The 20,443-nt window shown below is 41.1% G+C and overlaps 1 long non-coding RNA gene and 1 pseudogene across 1 annotated transcript; both read right to left on the bottom strand.

Annotated features, from left to right (window-relative positions):
• Positions 1 to 9,446: 9,446 nt before the first annotated feature.
• LOC125960925 (uncharacterized) lies at positions 9,447 to 19,738 on the bottom strand. Its single transcript, XR_007471113.1, has 2 exons — positions 19,635 to 19,738; positions 9,447 to 9,741 (listed from the first exon to the last, which is right to left on the bottom strand). It is a non-coding gene; the product is annotated as an uncharacterized LOC125960925 (long non-coding RNA).
• LOC101277210 (elongation factor 1-alpha 1-like) lies at positions 15,342 to 17,190 on the bottom strand (annotated as a pseudogene).
• Positions 19,739 to 20,443: the final 705 nt, after the last annotated feature.

The raw sequence follows: 20,443 nt of genomic DNA, 5'->3' as shown, positions 1-20,443 counted from the left end.
ACTAGAACAAAAAATTTCACAATTTGTATGGAAACACAAAAGACCCCGAATAGCCAAAGCAATCTTGAGAACGAAAAACGGAGCTGGAGGAATCAGGCTCCCTGACTTCAGACTATACTACAAAGCTATGGTAATCAAGACAGTATGGTACTGGCACAAAAACAGAAAGATAGATCAATAGAACAGGATAGATATCCCAGAGATAAACCCACGCACATATGGTCACCTTATCTTTATAAGTGGTCACCTTATCTTTTTTACAGTGAAGAAAGGACAGCCTCTTCAATAAGTGGTGCTGGGAAAACTGGACAGGTACATGTAAAAGTATGAGATTAGATCACTCCCTAACACCATACACAAAAATAAGCTCAAAATGGATTAAAGACCTAAATGTAAGGCCAGAAACTATCAAACTCTTAGAAGAAAATATAGGCTGAACACTCTATGAATATAAATCACAGCAAGATCCTTTTTGACCCACCTCCAAGAGAAATGGAAATAAAAACAAAAATGGGACCTAATGAAACTTCAAAGCTTTTGCACAGCAAATGAAACCATAAACAAGACCAAAAGACAACCTTCAGAATGGGAGAAAATATTTTGAAATGAAGCAACTGACAAAGGATTAATCTCCAAAGTTTATAAGCAGCTCATGAAGCTCAATAACAAGAAAACAAACAACCCAATCCAAAAATGGGCAGAAGACCTAAATAGACATTTCTCCAAAGAAGATATACAGACTGCCAACAAACACATGAAAGAATGCTCAACATCACTAATCATTAGAGAAATGCAAATCAAAACTACAATGAGATATCATCTCACACCAGTCAGAATGGCCATCATCAAAAAGTCTAGAAACAATAAATGCTGGAGAGGGTGTGGAGGAAAGGGAACCCTCTTGCAGTGTTGGTGGGAGTGTAAATTGATACAGCCACTATGGAGAACAGTATGGAGTTTCCTTAAAAAACTACAAATAGAACTACCATATGACCCAGCAATCCCACTAGTGGGCATATACCCTGAGAAAACCATAATTCAAAAAGAGTCATGTACCAAAATGTTCATTGCAGCTCTATTTACAATAGGCTCGAGATGGAAACAACTTAAGTGTCCATCATCGGATGAATGGATAAAGAAGATGTGGCACATATATACAATGGAATACTACTCAGCCATAAAAAGAAACGAAATTGAGCTATTTGTAATGAGGTGGATAGACCTAGAATCTGTCATACAGAGTGAAGTAATCAGAAAGGGAAAGTCAAATACCGTATGCTAACACATATATATGGTAGTTAAGAAAAAAAAATGTCATGAAGACTCTATGGGTAAGACAGGAATAAAGACACAGACCTACTAGGGAATGAACTTGAGGATATGGGGAGGGGGAAGGGTCAGCTGTGACAAAGCGAGAGAGAGGCATGACATATACACACTACCAAACGTAAAATAGCTAGTGGGAAGCAGCCGCATAGCACAGGGAGGTCAGCTTGGTGCTTTGTGACCGTCTGAAGGGGTGGGATAGGGAGGTTGGGAGGGAGGGAGACGCAAGAGGGAAGAGATATGGGAACATTTGTATATGTATAACTGATTCACTTTGTTATGAAGCAGAAACTAACACACCATTGTAAAGCATTTATACTCCAATGAAGATGTTAAAAAAAAAAGAAAAAAAAAGAAAAAGCAAATATTTTTGTGTATTTAATCTCCCTTCTTAGATAAAACAGTAGTATTGCATAGACACTTTTCCTACCTTACTTTGTTTTCTCTAACCCTATATTTGCAGGATTGTTCCATATAGTACTCATTGGTGTTTACAGCTGTGTAGTACTCTGTTGTGTGGATTGAACATACTGTTACTTGGATGTTAGACTTCCAAGTCTAACATTAGACACATCTAATCAAAATAAAAATGTAAAGCATTATAACATTAAGCATGGTCAACCAAGGTAAAATTTAGGCATCTCTCAAAATTTTCCCTCAGTTCCTCTCTCCCTTCTATTTAGTGGCTCTGCTCTGTTTGTCCAGTTCCTATGTCCTTACCCCTGGGGCACCCTCTCTAGCCTGAGCAAATGGCCTATATTTTTCAAGCTATTTTCTCAGGCATCTAAATTAGCCCTTTTTTTTGTCCATCCTCTAAAAACCCTTCTTTTTTTTAGGTGACAATGCATGCTCAGGAGTTCATTTAAAAATAGCTCCTGCAAAAGCTTTACTCACCTAATGAGTTACCTCTCCTAAGTAACGAGGCCTTGACTTCAAATGCACATATATCAGGGCATCACTGGTTGCTTTATTAAGCACCATATTTTAGTTGATAGTGGTTTAGTATTGTTTATAAAGCAAACAAAGAAACTCATAATCAAAATGTATCCTGGGACCTTGCTGGGAAGAAACACCCTGAAATAACTGATAAATAAGAATAATGAGGGCTTCCCTGGTGGTGCAGTGGTTGAGAGTCCACCTGCCAATGCAGGGGACGCGGGTTTGTACCCCGGTCCGGGAAGATCCCACATGCCACGGAGCGGCTGGGCCCGTGAGCCATGGCCACTGAGCCTGCGCGTCCGGAGCCTGTGCTCCGCAACGGAGAGGCCACAACAGTGAGAGGCCTGCGTACCGCAAAGAAATAATAATAATAAAAATAAATAAAAGAATAATGATAAGTCATAGGTACACATGAATGCTAGGAATGGAGGCTGTGGCAGCAGTTTTTCCAACAGATTTTTCTGACAGCATTATCATGATGTGCTTTATATTTTAATCTTCCTTTTAATTTTTTAATGTTTATTTATTTATATTTGGTGCGTTGCGTCTTTGTTGCTGTGCGCGGGCTTTCTCTAGTTGCGGCGAGCGGGGGCTACTCTTCATTGCGGTGCGCAGGCTTCTCATTGCGGTGGCTTCTCTTGTTGCAGAGCACTGGCTCTAGGCGCGCGGTCTTCAGTAGTTGTGGCACGTGGGCTCAGTAGTTGTTGCACATGGGCTTAGTTGCTCTGCGTTCTCTTCTGGAGACAGAAGAGAAAAAGGAACCAGATTCAAAATTATAGTCTCAAAGGTCAAATATGAGAAGCCTCAGTAATTTTACACACACACGTGCATGGGCACGCACACACATGCACACACTATTTCATTGGAATGAGCCACAGAACCGTAGAAGCTGCTGTTGAAACCCAGAGAGCTGTGGAGCACAACTGGAAAAAGCCTGGGACGTGAGGCTCTGGACTGACCCTCGTGAGCCGTCCAGATGTCACTCGGGCAGGACAAAAGTCTGCAGAATGGGAACCACTAGCAGGACCAGAGCTATTTGGCCACTGATGCTGGGCTTCCTGGCATATGCAGACTTTGAAGGGGTGTGGGATTAGTTACTATCCAGTAATTTATCTTAAGAAAACCTCAGAATATTACCTGAATTCTGGAAAGCTCAGAATATTCCACTGTAAGGAGACTTAACATATCAAACTCTGATTTGGGGCATGATGTTTTGCATTATGGAATTTATTAATATTTATTAAAACTTTTTAAAGTCAAGGAATTTAGACCTAGAGTGTCTCTAAAAGTTTTAGTGCTTTAAGCCTCCATGCATTTATATGTGCTGTACACTTAGCTTGGAAGTCCCTTTCCCTGTATGTTCTCATCCTAACAAACACCTGCTCACACTTTAAGACCCAACTCAGTGTCCCATATCACTAAGTATATATCTCTTGTAACAATATCATGTTGTAGTATCGTTATTTGTTTCTTGCTTGTTTTCTACTGAACTGTGAGTTCTGTTGGAGGAGGAGCCTATTCTGCACATCTCAGTGCCTGGCATACAAGACTCAACATTTATTAAATGGTCTTAGAGACCAACTACCCAACCCCTATAAGAAACTGAGGCCCAAAGAGTTTCTTTAAATTCAGTAATGCAGCAAGTCTGTGCTATCTATGTACCTAGCTCTATGTAAGGCTAAATGTCCTTAGCGTGTTTTAAGTGTGATTCAGAGTGTGTTTAATTTCCATTTGTCCAGAGATCAGTTGATAAATACCGGTACCTTATGAGTCCTCAAGAAAAGATTAAATTATGCTAAGAATGAAGTTACATAAATTAAGTTTATTATACTCTTAGTGAGCATCCCCCAAGTATACTGTCTGCAGAATGCTAACTTAATTGTGTGTGTGTGTGTTTGCAGTAAGTGTTGAATGCCCAATTCAATTTGGTAAACACTGTGTTAAATAGTTTCTTCCCTGAACTTTCAACTTACTTAACAGTGATTAGTTAAATCTCTGAGAAAAGCATCTAATATGCAGTTTTTCCCAATTCATATGATAAGTGAACCTCCCTCTGTTTTGTTGCATTTATTAACATATGCCAGAAAAGGTGTTCTGAAAAACACACAGAGAGTTGATAAATGCAATGGTTCTTTGAAAAGTGCTCATCCATGTTTAGTGACGGCTTCCAAGGAAAACAGGAACCAAAGGGTGGATGGTGAAGCTCTAGGTGGGAGGAAGGTGGCTGGAAGGGGAAAAGGGAAGGTTTGGAGGAGAGGCATTGACCGGGAGACTGGGAAGGTAGAAGCTTGCTGTCTAGGGGCTGAGACAAGGGAGGGGGCCACAAGCAGACCTTGGAGGGGCATTTTCTCACTAAGCTGTGTGAGGCATTTGGGGCGCAAGCAGATGGGCTTAGGGGCGAAAGGTAAAATGTATTTACCAAGAGAGTGGAGAACACTTCTGCCGGAACACACAGCCTTCTGGGGAGTCCAGAGGACACGGCACCCTGTCTGTAGCTCCCTGAGGGCTGCCACAAATCCTGGCCACAGTGCCTGTGAGCGCAGGAGAGGAAGGAAATGAAGTGGGCACAAAGTAGGTGACAAATTGGCTTCATCAACCTCTGCGAAACGCACCCCCAGGGGGCTCCTGGACATCACTGGGGTTGGATTTAACCAGAGGCTGTAGCAATGGGGAACAAAAGTAGATGGACCAAGAGTCAGGGAACAAGGTTGGCTACATGATTTGCAGAGCCCAGGGCAAAATTAAAATGTAGACCCTTTGTTTTAAAATTTCAGGATTTCATGATGGTGACAGCAGCACGTTACAGCACAGGACCTTCCGGAGGGCGGAGCCCGGACAGCTACATAGGGTGCCCACCCATGAAGCTGGTCCTGCCAGGGAGTTATCACTGGTCCTATGGCCCCCCTTGAATGCCCTGGGTGGTGTGGCCTGCAGAAACCAGGTTACACATGTGTCATATAAAGGGTAAGTCTTCTCTCAAGATACTTGTTATCATGGAAACTGTGTTTACCAGTCATTTTGGGTAAGCTTGACTTTGCTCTAAGATAAATCTATGTACACATTAAGTTTCAGGAACATATTTTGTGCAGAAATCCAGGCACATCCAAGCTTTTCCCATATGTAATTCTTCCATCACAAATAACATCCTTTCTTCTCATGCCAAGAATAAAGACAGATTTGCAGCTGCATAGCAGAAACGGATAACCTCTGACTTTGTCCTAGAGTTAAATATCAGTATTTAGTCGGTGCTGAGGCAACACTCAGCACCCATGTTGCGCTCTCTCAAAATGAAAAACAGACTCAGGTGGAAAATCCGGGTCAGCAATGTCATTTGCTATTTTTGGAGATGGGGGAGAAAAAGAAAGTTGTGGGAAGCGTTGTAACAAACAACACAGAACAGCGCACCATGAGTGTGAAATAAAACAACACCTGCAAGCTCTTCTCGATGCTTAGATGGAAGCAACCGAGTGAAGGAGAAACCATGCAGGGAGAGCTGGTATCTGCTTTCAGGAGGCTGTTGGCCTCCCAAACAATGGAATGAAAGCATGAGTCACCTCACCCTGTTAAGATTTATCTCCAAACAAAAAGCAGTCCTACCTCTGAGATAATTCTAAATGTCCATTTGGGGGAACAGTGACTACATGAGGAGTCTGTTCACACTGAATTTTTTTGGAGCTGGAGAACTGCCCTTCAGCCCTCTCCACTCATCTGTCTCCTCTGTGGCCTCCTTCCACCCGCCTCTCCCCACTGTTTCTACACAGGGAGCTCCGGTTCCCTGAGGAGGATAGGCTGAGTGAGGCAAGCCATGAGGGCAGTGAGTGGGGTACGACGGCAGCAGAAAAGGACTCCTGGAAGGCCTGGGCACTGGGGGTGCCACCTGTAGAGACGATGGATCCTGAGGACAGACTGAGTTGTCAGCTCTGACCAGGTGGGGCAGGGGGACTGGGAGGTGGGCAAGAGTGAACTATTATTGCCTCTGTAATACAGATGAAGAAACTGAGGGTCAAGCAGGTTAAGAGAAGGAGTAGTGGTGCTGGGAGTTGATTCTCGTCCTTGTTCCTCTGAGACTCACATGCTTTCTGCCCTGTCAAGCTTTATCCCTTGCTTCTCAAGGCTGTGATATAAACTACAAATGCTCTACAAGGGGGTGGCTTTGAGTTGTGATTTCATTTAAGAGGGAGAAGAAGAGGTGTCTACCTAGACGCAATCAAACTAGATTGATATTTATGATTTGAATTATTGAGTGAAGGAGTCATTATCCTTCCGAAGAAAATAAGAGGATAAGGAGAGAAAACAGGGGAAAAAGCTAAACAACAAAGCCTGGAAAATATACTATGCTAATATCTTAAAGAGCTAGTAAATTGAAGGAAAGATTCTGGGCAGGGGATAACTAAGATATACATGGTGAGGGAAGAGGAGGGCGTGATGCTCTTTGCAGAGCATTAGCACCGGAAGTGAGAATGCGGGGATCAGGGGTGGGAGGGTTTCTAGAGTTCATCTGCATTTTGTAGACGAGGACATTCGGTCTAGAGTTGGTGGCCAAGCTGGGGCTAAACTTTGTTCTATTGGCTCAAGGGTCCAGGGCTCTTCTCTGTACTTGGCCCACCCTGAGAAGGAAGCGAAAGGATCCTTTATAAAGACATGGAAAACCATCTGTGAAAAGTTAGTGGCTGCCCACATAGTGAGAGGTTTGGGCTTGGCACTTGCAGTGGATGTGATATCCCTAAAAAGTGAGGGGTCCTGAGTGAAAAGAAGGGCATGATTGACATGCTGGAAATGAAGGATTCAGCACTACAGCTTTTGCGACTTTCAAAGCAAGGGTATCAATCGTGCCCAAGAAAATTTTTGTTTTCAAATAGGTATTGAGTTTTCAGTTCGTGCTGTGAGTGTACCAGGTGCAAGGAGAGCTGTGAAAAAGTATGAGGCAGCACTTCCAAAGACATCCCAATGCCTTGTGTAACAGCCACATGCTCAGTGGTTTTGGGCTTAGACAGGGAAGGGAACACCTAGGGGGAACAGAAGGAGAGAAGGAGGAATGGAAGAAAGACGTAGAAAGGCAAAAATAAGGTTTAGTGTTATGATTTTGAAATTTTACCTATTAAAAAGGATGGTTAGCAGATTAGGAACCAAGATGGCGGAGTAGAAGGACGTGCTCTCACTCCCTCTTGCGAGAACACTGGAATCAGAACTAGCTGCTGGACAATCATCGACAGGAAGACACTGAAGCTCACCAAAAAAATACCCCACATCCAAAGACAAAGGAGAAGCCACAATGAAACGGTAGGAGGGGCACAATCACAATAAAATCAAATCCCATAACTGCTGGGTGGGTGACTCACAGACTGGAGAACACTTATACCCCAGAAGTCCACCCACTGGAGTGAAGGTTCTGAGCCCCACGTCACGCTTCCCAACCTGGGGGTCCGGCAACGGGAGGAGGAATTCCTAGAGAATCAGACTTTGAAGCCTAGCGGGATTTGATTGCAGGACTTTGACAGGACAGTGGGAAACAGAGACTCCACTCTTGGAGGGCACACACAAAGTAATGTGCGCATCGGGACCCAGGGGAAGGAGCAGTGCCCCCAGGGGAGACTGAATCAGACCTACCTGCTAGTGTTGGAGGGTCTCCTACAGGGGCGGGAGGTGGCTCTGTCTCACCGTGAGGACAAGGACACTGGCAGCAGAAGTTCTAGGAAGTACTTCTTGGCATGAGCCCTCCCAGAGTCTGCCATTAGCCCCACCAAAGAGCCCAGGTAGGCTCCAGTGTTGGGTCGCCTCAGGCCAAACAACCAACAGGGAGGGAACCCAGCCCCACACATCAGCAGTCAAGCAGATTAAAGTTTTACTGAGCTCTGCCCACCAGAGCAACAGCCAGCTCTACTCACCACCAGTCCCTCCCATCAGGAAACTTGCACAAGCCTCTTAGATAGCCTCATCCACCAGAGGGCAGACAGCAGAAGCAAGAAGAACTACAATCCTGCAGCCTGTGGTACAAAAACCACATTCACAGAAAGATAGACAAGATGAAAATGCAGAGGGCTATGTACCAGATGAAGGAACAAGATAAAACCCAGAAAGACAACTAAATGAAGTGGAGATAGGCAACATTCCAGAAAAAGAATTCAGAATAATGATAGGGAAGATGATCCAGGACCTCAGAAAAAGAATGGAGGCAAAGATCGAGAAGATGCAAGAAATGTCTAACAAAGACCTAGAAGAATTAAAGAACAAACAAACAGAGATGAACAATACAATAACTGAAATGAAAACTACACTGGAAGGAATCAATAGCAGAATAACTGAGGCAGAAGAATGGATAAGTGACCTGGAAGACAGTATATTGGAATTCACTGCTACAGAACAGATTAAAGAAAAAAGGCTGAAAAGAAATGAAGACAGCCTAAGAGACGTCTGGGACAACGTTAAATGCAACAACATTCACATTATAGGGGTCCCAGAAGGAGAAGAGAGAGAGAAAGGACCAGAGAAAATATTTGAAGAGATTATAGTCGAAAACTTCCCTAACATGGGAAAGGAAATAGCCACCCAAGTCCAGGAAGCGCAGTGAGTCCCATACAGGATAAACCCAAGGAGAAACACGCCAAGACACATAGTGATCAAACTGGCAAAAATTAAAGACAATTTATTGAAAGCAGCAAGGGAAAAATGACAAAAAAAGGGATGGTTAGCTACTACATACAAATGGAACTTTATCTTGTAAACCATATGCCAAGGTTCACAGCCTTTGAGTGCAAAAGCTTCCATTTCCTTTAAACTTAGAAAAAATTAAAATGAATACATGCAAATGGGGGGAGGGGAATCCAAGTGCTACAAAAAGTTTTAAAATTAAATCTTACTTTCACCACCAACATCACTACTCCTTTCCCCACTATTAATAATTTATTTATAACTCTAGAAAAATGTGTTATGGTTATATAAAAATTATAATAAACATATCACATACAACACACACATTTCTTAAAATGTATATATATGGGTCATACAATACACACTCTGTGAAACTCTACTGCCTTGATTTCGTAATAATGTATCTTAGAGATCAACCTGAAAATGAGCAGGATCCTGCAAGGCTTTCTCGGGGACAGACCCCCGTGTCCCCTGCCTCTTATTTGTAGAAAAGTTTTAACCTCCTAGGCCTTCCCCTCGTTCCAAAGAATAATTTTTTTTTTTTAAACCCCACATTTGTTTATTTATTTATTTTTTTGGCTGTCTTGGGTCTTCGTTTCTGTGCGAAGGCTTTCTCTAGTTGTGGCAAGCGGGGGCCACTCTTCATCGCGGCGCGCGGGCCTCTCACTATTGCGGCCTCTCTTGTTGCGGAGCACAGGCTCCAGACGCGCAGGCTCAGTAGTTGTGGCTCACGGGCCTAGTTGCTCCGCGGCATGTGGGATCTTCCCAGACCAGGGCTTGAACCCATGTCCCCTGCATTAGCAAGCAGATTCTCAACCACTGCGCCACCTGGGAAGCCCCAAAGAATAAATTTAATCAGAGAAGTGAGAAAATGCAGAAACAAAGAAAAGCAGTCAAGCAAGACAAAATAATAATAGTTTAGCCATAAAACAAAGTCAAGGACCTTTAGTTCCTCCTCAAGGGCTATAGATAATATCCTGAGCCATATCCTTGTGTTGTTTTGCAGATACTTAAAACCCCCACCAGGTGGAGGAAGTTAACTGCATGCTGACCATTAGCACATAGACCCCAGACGGGTTGGACACAGAAGGTTGATAATTGAGATTCCCAAAACAGCACCCTGTTATCTCACTGTCAACAAATCAGAGAAATATGCATGGGCTGATCACACAAACCTGTGACCCTCTCCCTCACATTGTCTTTAAAAACCCTTCCCCGAAAGCCACGTGGGAGTTTGGGTCTTTTGAGCACAAGGTACCTGTTCTTCTTGCTTGGCAATAAATGCCATACTTTTTTTTTTAAATTTATTTATATTTTATTTTTGGCTGCATTGGGTCTTTGCTGCTGCATGCAGGCTTTCTCTAGTTGCGGCAAGTAGGGGCTACTCTTCTTTGCAGTGCACGGGCTTCTCATTGGGGTGGCTTCTCTCGTTGTGGAGCACGGGCTCTAGGGTGTAGGCTCAGTAGTTGTGGTGCACGGGCTTAGTTGCTCAGCGGCATGTGGGATCTTCCCAGACCAGGGCTCGAACCCATGTCCCCTGCATTGGGATCATGGAGTCTTAACCACTGCACTGCCAGGGAAGTCCCAAGCCCTTTTAATGTTTTATGCTGCAAATATTTGTTCCCAGTTTATCTTTTTATGTTGTACATACATTTTTCTTGCTATTTATTGTTTAATTTTTTGTCATGGAAAAATCAAACTTAAAAAAATTAGAGAGAAGAGTATCCCATGGACTCATTACCAAACTTCACTCCCATCCCAAGTTATTTTGAAGCAAATCCCAGACATCATATCATTTCATCCACACGTGTTTCAGTACGTATCTCTAAAGACAAAAAAATCTTTTAAAAACATAACTATAATACTATTATTACCTGTATGTGGTATTTTAATATAAAAACTGCTGATTTCTATGCAAATGGATCAATCATTTTCCATTTGACTTCTGGGTTTTGTGTCATGCTTAGAAAGGTATTCATTACAAGATTATAAATGAATTCACTCATGTTTTCTTCTAGTAATTTTTTTTTTTTACTGCAAACCATTTATTAAGTTTAAAATAATTATCCAGGGCATGCAGAGTCCATAAGTCCTGGGAAGAGGCTGAGTGATGCAGTAATCAGAGCCAAGAGAGGCATTTCTTTTGCTCCCTTTCTTCGTATAAAACATCTACTTCCGAAAAATACCCTTCCAGACCCAGCTCCACTGTACCTGACCTCATTACTTGGGTCAGAGCCTCCCCTGGACTCTCCAGTCTCTGGGCTTTTCATTTTCTTCTTCCTCTTTTTTTCTTAAGGAAGAGTGTTACTGAAATATAATTCACATACCATAAAATTGACCCTTTTAAAGTATACAATTCGGTGATTTTTAGTATTTTCACAGTTGTGCAACCATTGCCACGATTTAATTTTACAAATTTTTCATCACCCTGAAAGGAACCTCCTATTCATTAAGCAGTCACTCCCCATTTCCCTGTCCGCCCCCCACCCCCGGCAACAACTAATCTACTTTCTTTCTCTATGGATTCCCAGGACATTTCACATAAATGTAACCATACAAAATGTGACCTTTTGTATCTGGCTTCTTTACTACTAGTACCTTTATAGTTTCATTTTAACATTTTACATTACATTCCTTCTGGAATTTACTTTGATAAAAGAAGTGGGGTTATACAGCTTGAATTTATTCCCCCAACTAGTCCCAACACTTTTAAAAATAATCTATCTTTCCTCTCATGAATTGGAAATGTCACCATTACCATTTACTAAAATCATGTGTATTTTAGTCTGCTCTGGATTCTCTATTTGATTCTGTTGGCCTCTCTACATTTTTCTGGAATGAAACTGTTTTTAATTCTTGTAACTTCAAAATGCAATAAAATATCTAATCTGACTGCCCCCCCCAAATATCTTTCCATTCAGATAGTTTTCTTGTTTATTTCTACTAATGAACCCATTAAGATTTTCTAATGTTTACATTTTTTTGACATTTTGATTGAGATCACATTGAGTTTACAGATTAATTTAGCAAGAATTAATATTCCCTAATAGAGATTTTACATTTTCTTTATATAGGTCCTGTCTATTTCTGGTTATGTTTATTTTCAGGTATATTGGTGGTAGTGTTGCTGTTGTAAATGGGATCTTTCCTCCATTGTATTTTCTAACCATTTGTCAATTTTGTACAGTAATTGTAAAAAAGTAGCTGACCACTTTAATAAGTTCACTTATAATTTCTGTATCAGTCAGCTTTTGCTGCATAACAAAACACCCCAAAACATAGTGGCTCAAAACAACAAGCATGTGTTATTCCTCAAGACTCTGCAGATCAACTGGTGTCCTCGTCTAGGCCAGTTCAGTTTATCTCTGCAGTCAACTGGCACCTCAACTGGCCTAGGTAGTCTGGGATGGCCTCATGGGTCTGGGAGTTTGTTCTGTGTCAGTTTGGGTAATGTCAATGACTTGACACATGTGTCTCACCATCCAGCAAGCTAACCTAGGCTTAATTCACAGAGTAGTGGTCTCAGATTTCCTTAAAACATAAAAGAGGGCAAGTTCCAATGCACAAGCACTTTTCAAACTTGCTAATTTCCCAATGTTCTAAAGAAAGTCATATAGTTCAACTCAAATTCAAAGTGTGAAGAAATATACTCCACTCCTGAGAAGAGCTTCAAAATATCATAGCCGTTTTTGCATTTCCCACAACTTCCTAACAGTTCTTTTTACTCTTCAGGTTTCTCGTTATCCTTTGATACAATTACAAATAATAAACCTTTCTTGCCTTAAGAGTGTCTTACTTAAGGTATGAAAGGTATCTCTTACCTTAAGAGATATCTCTTAAATTCTTTTCTTATTTAACTGTACTGGTTAGGATTTCCAGAACATTATTAAGGTATAATGTCTTCTTCCTTACTTTAATGGTAATTAAAGTATGATACTGGATCTTTATAATGGCAAAAAAAATCTAGCTATTCATGATAGTAAGCCTTTCTGGTTTTTGTTTTGATTTTGTTTTGTTTTTTTGGCTGCATTGGGTCTTTGTTGCTGTGCACGGGCTTTCTCTAGTTGTGGCGACTGGGGACTATTCTTTGTCGTGGTGTACGGGCTTCTCATTGCAGTGGCTTCTCTTGTTGTGGAGCAGGGCTCCAGGCATGCAGGCTTCAGTAGTTGTGGCTTGTGGGCTCTAGAGCATAGGCTCAGTTGTGGCACACGGGCTTAGTTGCTCTGCAGCATGTGGGATCTTCCCAGACCAGGGCTCGAACCTGTGTCCCCTGCATTGGCAGGCAGATTCTTAACCACTGTGCCACCAGGGAAGTCCTGATTTTGTTTTGTTTAGTCAGAAATCAATTTTGCTAAATGGTACTTAAGTATCTATTGAGATGATTGTATTGTTTTTCTCCTTTGATTTATTAATATAGTGTCATATTAATACAAATCCAAATAATGAACCATACTTGAATTTTTTATTGGAATATAATTGCTTTACAATGTTGTGTTAATTTCTGCTGTATAACAAAGTGAATCAAAGTGAATCAGCTATACGTATACATATATCCCCATATCCCCTCCCTCTTAAGCCTCCCTCCCACCTTCCCTATCCCACCCCTCTAGATCGTCACAAAGCATCAAGCTGATCTCCCTGTGCTATGCAGCAGCTTCCCACTAGTCATCCATTTTACATTTGGTAGTGTATATATGTCAGTGCTACTCTCTCACTTCATCCCAGCTTCCCCTCCCCCACCTCAAGTCCTCAAGTCCGTTCTCTACATCTGTGTCTTTATTCCTGCCCTGCCACTAGGTTCATCAGTTCCATTTTTTTAGATTCCATGTATATGCGTTAGCATACGGTATTTGTCTTTCTCTTTCTGACTTACTTCACTCTGTATGACAGACTCTCAGTCCATCCACCTCATTACAAATAACTCAATTTCGTTCCTTTTTATGGCTAAGTAATATTCCATTGTGTATATGTGCCTCATCTTCTTTATCCATTCATTTGCTGATTTAGGTTGCTTCCATGTCCTGGCTATTATAAACAGTGCTACAATGAACACTGTGGTACATGTATCTTTTTGAATTATGGTTTTCTCAGGGTATATGCTCAGTACCTACTTGCATTTCTGGCATGAGTCTGATTTGACGGGGGTGTGTTTTTTGTTACAGCTGGTAGAAAAATTATGTCTCTATGGATCTGTCTAATCTGACATTTCATACAAATGGAATTGTACGATACAGGCATACCTCATTTTATTGTGCTTCACTTTATTGTGCTTCACAGATACTGTGTTTTTTATAAATTGAAGGTCTCTGCCAACCCTGCATCGAGCAAGTCTATTGATGCCAGTTTTCCAACAGCACTATTTCTTAATTAAGGCTGTTTTTTCAATGTTTAATTGTTTTTTTTAGACATAATGCTATTGCACACTTATTAGACTACAGTACTGTGTAAACATAATTTTTATGTGCACTGAGAAACCAAAAAATTCCTGTGACTCGCTTTATTGAGGTAGTCTGCAACTGAACCTGCAGTATCTCCAAGGTATGCCTGTATGTGGACTTCTGTGCATGGCTTCTTTCACTAAGCATGTTTTCAAGATTCCTCCACATTGTATCATGTATCAGGACATCATTCCTTTTTTATGGCTGAATGATATCCCATTGTATGGCTATACCACACATAAATGATCTTGTGACATCTACTAAGTTCATGCTTACATCATCCTTCTAGTTAGTAGAATTCTTGATATTCTGGTGTTAAAATATCCTTTCAATCCTGCATCATGATAATTATTCTTTTAATGAATTGCAAGATTCAATTTGCTAGTATTTTATTTAGAATCTTGGTATCTTTTTATAAGTGAGCTTATTATTTTAAATTTCTCCTGCTTTTAAATTTAGTTCTGATGTGAGTTATAGCACAGGAAGAGTTGGATAAGGTAGGAAATATTTGTTCCTTAAAAGTTTCATAGAATCTAATCATAGAGTTATAGGATCTGGCTTCTTTTAGGAAGTAGATCTTTGGCTACCATTTCAGTTTCTTCTATGGATATTGGTTTATTCAATTTTTCTATTTCTTCTTGGGCCAGTCTAACAGACAAACGGTGAAGTTTACGAAACAGCTTGATGACATTTCACAAAGCAACACACAGGTCAAGAAATACAAAATTGCCAATATTCCAGAAATCCCAAAAGTGATTTCCCCTAATCACTACTCCTTTTCTTTTGAAAGATAATTATTACCTTAACTTCTGTGATAATTATTTCCTTGTTCCTCATTGTAGTTTTTCTCCTAAGCATGGAACCCTAAGCAGTATAGTTTGGTTTGACCTGTATTTAAACTTTATATAAATGGAATTATATAATATATATTCTTTTTTTTCTCATTAAACTTTTTTAACGGGTCTCAAATTCTGTGAGAGATTTTTTTGTTTTTCTTTTTTTGCGGTACGCGGGCCTCTCACTGTTGTGGCCTCTCCCGTTGCGGAGCACAGGCTCCGGACGCGCAGGCTCAGCGGCCATGCCTCACGGGCCCAGCCGCTCCGCGGCATGTGGGATCTTCCCGGACCAGGGCACGAACCCGTGTCCCCTGCATCGGCAGGCGGACTCTCAACCACTGCGCCACCAGGGAAGCCCTCTGTGAGAGATTTTTGGTCAAGTTGTTTCCATTAAAAAGTACTGATTTTAAAAACTAATAACTTAAAACTGCCACAAACAAAACAAATGGTCCACAAAACATTCTCCTTTCCTTCTGAAGGTTTTACAATGCATTGTTATCATTAACCAGTCTTTTGCTATTAAACTTAAATGGCCAATTGAGACAAATAGTTCTGAGACCGTTCTTCCACCACTGATTAAGACTGGGGTGGCAGGTATTGAGGATAATATTCATTTAGCCTTCTGAGCTTTCTGCGTAGACTTGGTGACCTTGCCACCTCCAGCTGCCTTCTTGTCCACTGCTTTGATGACACCCACAGCAACCGTCTGTCTCATGTCATGAACAGCACAACAGCCCAGAGGAGGATAGTCAGAGAAGCTCTCAACACACATGGGTTTGCCAGGAAACCATATCAACGATGGCAGCATCACCAGATTTCAAGAATTTGGGGCCATCTTCCAGCTTTTTCCCAGAATGGCGATCAATCTTCTCCTTCAGCTCAGCGAACTTGCAAGCAACGTGAGCTGTGTGACAATCCAGCACATGTGCACATCCAGCACTGCTTTGGCCTGGATGGTTCAAGATAATCACCTGAACTGTGAAGACAGCTGCTTCCATTGGTGGGTCATTTTTGCTGTCACCAGCCACATTGTCATGACGAACATCTTTGACAGACACATTCTTGACGTTGAAGCCCACATTGTCCCCAGGAAGGGCTTCACTCAAAGCTTCATGGTGCATTTCAACAGACTTCACTTCAGTTGTCACTTTGACTGGAGCAAAGGTGACCACCATGCCATGTTTGAGAACACCAGTCTCCACTTGACCCACAGGGACAGTGCCAATACCACCAATTTTTTAGACGTCCTGGAGGGGCAAACACAAGGGTTTGTCAGTTGGGCGAGTTGGTGGCAGGATGCAATCCAGAGCTTCAAGCAGTGTGGTTCTACCGGCATTGCCATCTTTACGGGTGACTTTCCACCCCTTGAACCAAGGCATGTTAGCACTTGGCTCCAGCATGTTGGAATGGTTGAATGTTGACACCATTCCTGCCAGAAATTAGCACAAATGCTACTGTGTCGTGTTTGTAGCCAATTTTTTTAATGTAGGTGCTGACTTCCTTAACAATTTCCTCCTATCTCTTTCTGGCTGTAGGGTGGCTCAGTGGAATCCATTTTGTTAACTCCAACAATTAGTTGTTTCACACCCAGAATGTAGGCCAGAAGGGCATGCTCACAAGTCTGCCCATTCTTGGAAATACCTGCTTCGAATTCACCAACACCAGCAGCAACAATCAAGACATCACAGTCAGCCTGGCATGTGCCTGTAATCATGTTTTTGATGAAGTCTCTGTGTTCTGGGGCATCAATGATGGTCACATAGTACTTGCTGGTCTTGAATTTCCATAGGGAGATATCAATGCTGATACCACGCTCGCGTTCAGCTTTCAGTTTGTCCAAGACCCAGGCATACTTGAAGGAGCCCTTTCCCATCTCGGCAGCCTCCTTCTCAAACTTTTCAGTGGTTCTCTTGTCTATCCCATCACATGTGTAGAGCAGATGGCCAGTAGTGGTAGACTTCCCCGAATCTATGTGTCCAATGACAACGATGTTGATGTGGGTCTTCTCCTTTCCCGTTTTTGCTTAGGTTTTGCTTAGGTTTTTAGGACACCCGTGTCCTGGTGGCAAACCCGTTGGGAAAAAAGCTAATATATATTCTTGTGGATCTGGCCTCTTCTACTCAACAATATGTTTTTAAGATTCACCCAGGGGCTTCCCTGGTGGCGCAGTGGTTGAGAGTCCGCCTGCCGATGCAGGGGACACGGGTTCGTGCCCCGGTCTGGGAAGATCCCACATGCCGCGGAGCGGCTAGGCTCGTGAGTCGTGGCCGCTGAGCCTGCGCGTCCGGAGCCTGTGCTCTGCAACGGGAGAGGCCACAACAGTGAGAGGCCCATGTACCCAAAAAAAAAAAAAAAAAGAACAGGTACACATATTTTTATTGGGTATATTCTTATAAATGGCATTGCTGGGTAAAAATTTATACGTACCTTCAACTTTATTAAATCCTATAAAAAATTTTCCAAAGTGTTGTACCAATCTGCAGTCTTCCAGCACCATATAAGAGTATCTGTTGTCCACATCCTCACCAACACCTGGGAGTGCTGGTCTTTTAATTTTAGCCATTCTGGTGGGTATATAATGATGTCTGGTTATAGTTTTTATTTGCATTTCTCTAATTATTAGGGATGTTAAGTATCTTTTCATATGTTTATTGTCCATTGGATATCCTTTTTTTTCCCCAGAAGCATCTGTTCAAATCTTTTGCCCATTTTTCTTCTAGGTTGACTGTCATTTTCTTATTGGTTTATAGGATTTCTTTATGTATTTCATACATGAGCTCTTTGTAGGTTATAGGTTTGCAAATATTTTCTGCATATTCTGTATCCTTTAATAAATGGAAAGTATTTATACCAATGTTAAATTAATCTCAAATTTATCAGTCTTTTTCTTTATGATCAGTTCTTTTTGTCTCCTATTTTAAAAGTCTTTCCTTGCCTTTAATGAGGTTTTAAATTTTAATGTACTCAAATGATCTTTTTCTTTATGATTAGTACTTATTAAAAATCTTTTCTTATCTTGAAGTCATGAAGCTCTTCTTCCTTTAGAAGCTTTATTCAGCCTTTTACATTTAAGTCTATGATACATCTAGATTGAATTTTTTAATGTACCGAGTTTTCCATTTTTAATATTTGGTTAAACAAAATACATCTTTTGTAAACAAACTCAGCACAAGGCCAACAAAAAGAAAAGCATGAAAAACAAAAAGCCCAGGGTTGCCCCTTACTGGGCATCAGGGTCAGGCTTGCCCCCTTCCTTAAAGGAAGTGGGGCTTTTTGCCCTTGGACATCAGCATGGGTCCCTGTTACTAAGCACCAGAATTGGATATGAACAGAGAAACCAGCCCTGAAATGTTTAATTAAGCATCTTTGCATATCCCTTTGGCTCATGGACTGCAAGTGCATGGGGATGGAATGAATTTTCATGTATAGTATGAGGTAGGTGTCAAGTTTCTCCACATAATTTATTCAATGCTCCCAGCACCATTTATTGAAAAGATTATCTTTTCTTTAATGCTTTGCAGTGTCTCTTTTGTCATAAATAAAATATCCACATAGGCATGGATCTTCTTATGGATTTATACTCTATTTCATTGGTCGGTATGTCCATCCTTGTGACACAATTATTTATAATACATGTAACGGACAGTAGAGTAAGTCCTCCCACTTTGTATTTCTTCAAGATTGTGTGGGTTATTCTAGGCCCTTTGCATTTCCATATTATCAAGTTTCAAAAAAGAATTTTGGCTAGATTTTGTTGGCTACCAATTTTTTTTTAAACCCTCTATTTGATCTTCTAAATAATCATTTGAATATTATTTCTTGGTTTCATGAGTTACACCTCAGCAAACATATATAGTGTGGCTGCCTTAGGTAAAGTAATTGACCAGGTTCAAAAATATCTCTGATATGAGCTGAATCACTCATCTTGACAAAATATGTTGCCTTAGGAAACTGCCTTCTTATGAGAGTCATTCCTATAGAAGCACCTTAAATTCCTTCCTCTCAGTAAACCCAGTAGTAATTGTCCTCTCTTTCCAGTCTCCAGAGGATGACATAAATAGCTGTAGAACTAGAAAGGAAAATGAGTAAAAGGATACAAATCATTTACAGAGTAAGACTTTACAGGTGCAAAATGTAGCTACAAAATTCTTATTCAAAGTATGACAGTTCTCAGTCCAGAGACTTATTTGCTTGGGTTCTCAATTCTTTCGTCCATTTCCTCTTTTCACCCTTGTCTTTCTCTTCTTGCCTCCAATATTTTCTTCACCCCAAGGCTTTTCTCCTTAACTACCCCTATTGCTTGCCCTCCAGCTCTTTGTATCTGTGTATCGGCAGAAGCACAGAGGCTCTCTCTTCTAAATATTAAAGGCAGGCCTGACTTCTCAAGATTATCTTCCCAAGTCACTCAACAAATCTCAAGAGCTGTTGCATATTTGAGAGTACATACCTGGGAAGCAGTTCCCCAGAAAGCTACATGGCAGTCTTGCTAAGTACTTCACAGTAAACAGGAGTGAAAAACAGCCTGAAGTTCAAGGGCAGAGCTGGAATTACAGTTCAAAGCTTTTGGCTGGTCTGCTATGCTATTGACTAACCCACCTGGTTATTAATGGTATCACAAATCATGCCTCAGTCTAGGTGAGCTTGTAAAGGAAGCACCAACCACTGTGGTAACCATTTACCTCTTTATGAGATGCTTTTTTCTTGTTTAACTAAGGCTTACCATATCAACCTTGAAAAGTTTGGAAAAGTATTGAGAATCTAAACACCAGCCATAATCTTACCAGTTACACAGTATTACCCTCATTGCTTTGGCATATACTTCCAGGCTTTCTTAATGCACACCTGATATTATACATAATTTTATTTTCTGCCTAAAATTACATCAAAAGCAGGTTTCTATGTCTTTACATTTTTAATATTAATAAATGGCTGTAAAATATTCCTTTGAATCGTAAAGAAGTGAACAGTTTCCCTTTTATTAGATTGTAACTTATTTCCAATTTCATCACAATTGTAAATGACATTGATGTGAAAAACCTCATGAATGACTCTTTGTCTGTATTTTGGGTTATTTCCATAGGCAAAATATGTATCTGATAAAGAACTTGTATCCAGAATTTTTTATTTTTGGTCACGCCATGCAGCTTGTGGGATCTTACTTCCCCGACCAGGGATTGAACCTAGGCCCTGGCAGTGAAAGCGCCGAGTCCTAACCACTGGACCTCCAGGGAATTCCCTATCCAGAATATTTTTTAA

The sequence above is a fragment of the Orcinus orca genome, chromosome 13 (assembly GCF_937001465.1).
Source record: "Orcinus orca chromosome 13, mOrcOrc1.1, whole genome shotgun sequence".
In the NCBI taxonomy this organism is placed as follows: Eukaryota; Metazoa; Chordata; class Mammalia; order Artiodactyla; family Delphinidae; genus Orcinus; species Orcinus orca.
The sequence above is the reverse complement of the archived record's forward strand: the minus strand, read 5'-3'. Positions and strand labels throughout refer to the sequence as shown.